Source organism: Gekko japonicus, unplaced genomic scaffold, assembly GCF_001447785.1.
Source record: "Gekko japonicus isolate JY-2015 unplaced genomic scaffold, Gekko_japonicus_V1.1 scaffold1316, whole genome shotgun sequence".
Taxonomy (NCBI): Eukaryota; Metazoa; Chordata; class Lepidosauria; order Squamata; family Gekkonidae; genus Gekko; species Gekko japonicus.
The window spans coordinates 614,374-615,204 of NW_015175398.1; the positions used below are offsets into that span (position 1 = coordinate 614,374).

At 46.6% G+C, this 831-nt stretch overlaps 1 non-coding gene across 1 annotated transcript; it reads left to right on the forward strand.

The window, feature by feature from the left end:
- The first annotated feature begins 234 nt into the window (after positions 1 to 234).
- TRNAG-GCC lies at positions 235 to 306 on the forward strand. The gene has a single exon. It is a non-coding gene; the product is annotated as a tRNA-Gly (tRNA).
- The last annotated feature ends 525 nt before the right edge of the window (positions 307 to 831 follow it).

The window sequence follows — 831 nt, forward strand, 5'->3', positions numbered from 1 at the left end:
GTCCGCCTGGGTGAGTTTTCCTCTGCACCCTCCTCCCAGCCAATGGGGCCTTGCAGTGAAGATACACCAACTTGGAGCTTACCAGCTGCTGTTCTTTATACAGTTTCTATCTCTGGTACCTGGCATTACGTTTTATGGAACACATGGCCCAGTCCGACAAGGTCACATTTATGTCAGATCCAGCCCTTGTAACAAATGAGTCTGACACCTCTGGGATAAATGGTTATCATATGAGGGGCTGTGGCCCAGTGGTAGAGCATCTGCTTGCCATGCAGAAGGTCCCAAGTTCAATCCCTGGCACCTCCAGTTAAAAGGACCAGGCAGCCAGTGATGAGAAAGACTCTAGAGAGCTGCTGCCAGTCTGAGAAGACAATACTGACCTTGATGGATCAAGGGTCTGATTCAGTATAAGACAGCTTCATGTGTGCATGAAACATAGTCAAAAATTTAGGTTTCAAAAATAGACCACTGTCACTCAAGAAAAATTCAAAACCAAGACACTGGACAGACAATCCACACACACCCCCACCCCAATTTCAGTGGTGGAGTCATCATTTTTCTTCACTGTCACTCCTTTACCTAGCAAGGTAGCAGTCCTATGCACACTAACATGGGAATAAGCCCCACGTAGCACACTGGACTTAGTGCTGAGTAAGCATGTATTAGATTGGCTGTAACTTGCAGTAAGGAGGCTCTGATAGGGTACAGTTCTGGGATGTAGAGCATTCAAAACCAGTCAGAATGGCAAGCCAAATTAACAGGATTTGGGTCACACAGAATACGAACAGTGCACTTTCCACTGGGGCATGTAAAACGTTAGGGATAAGGTGC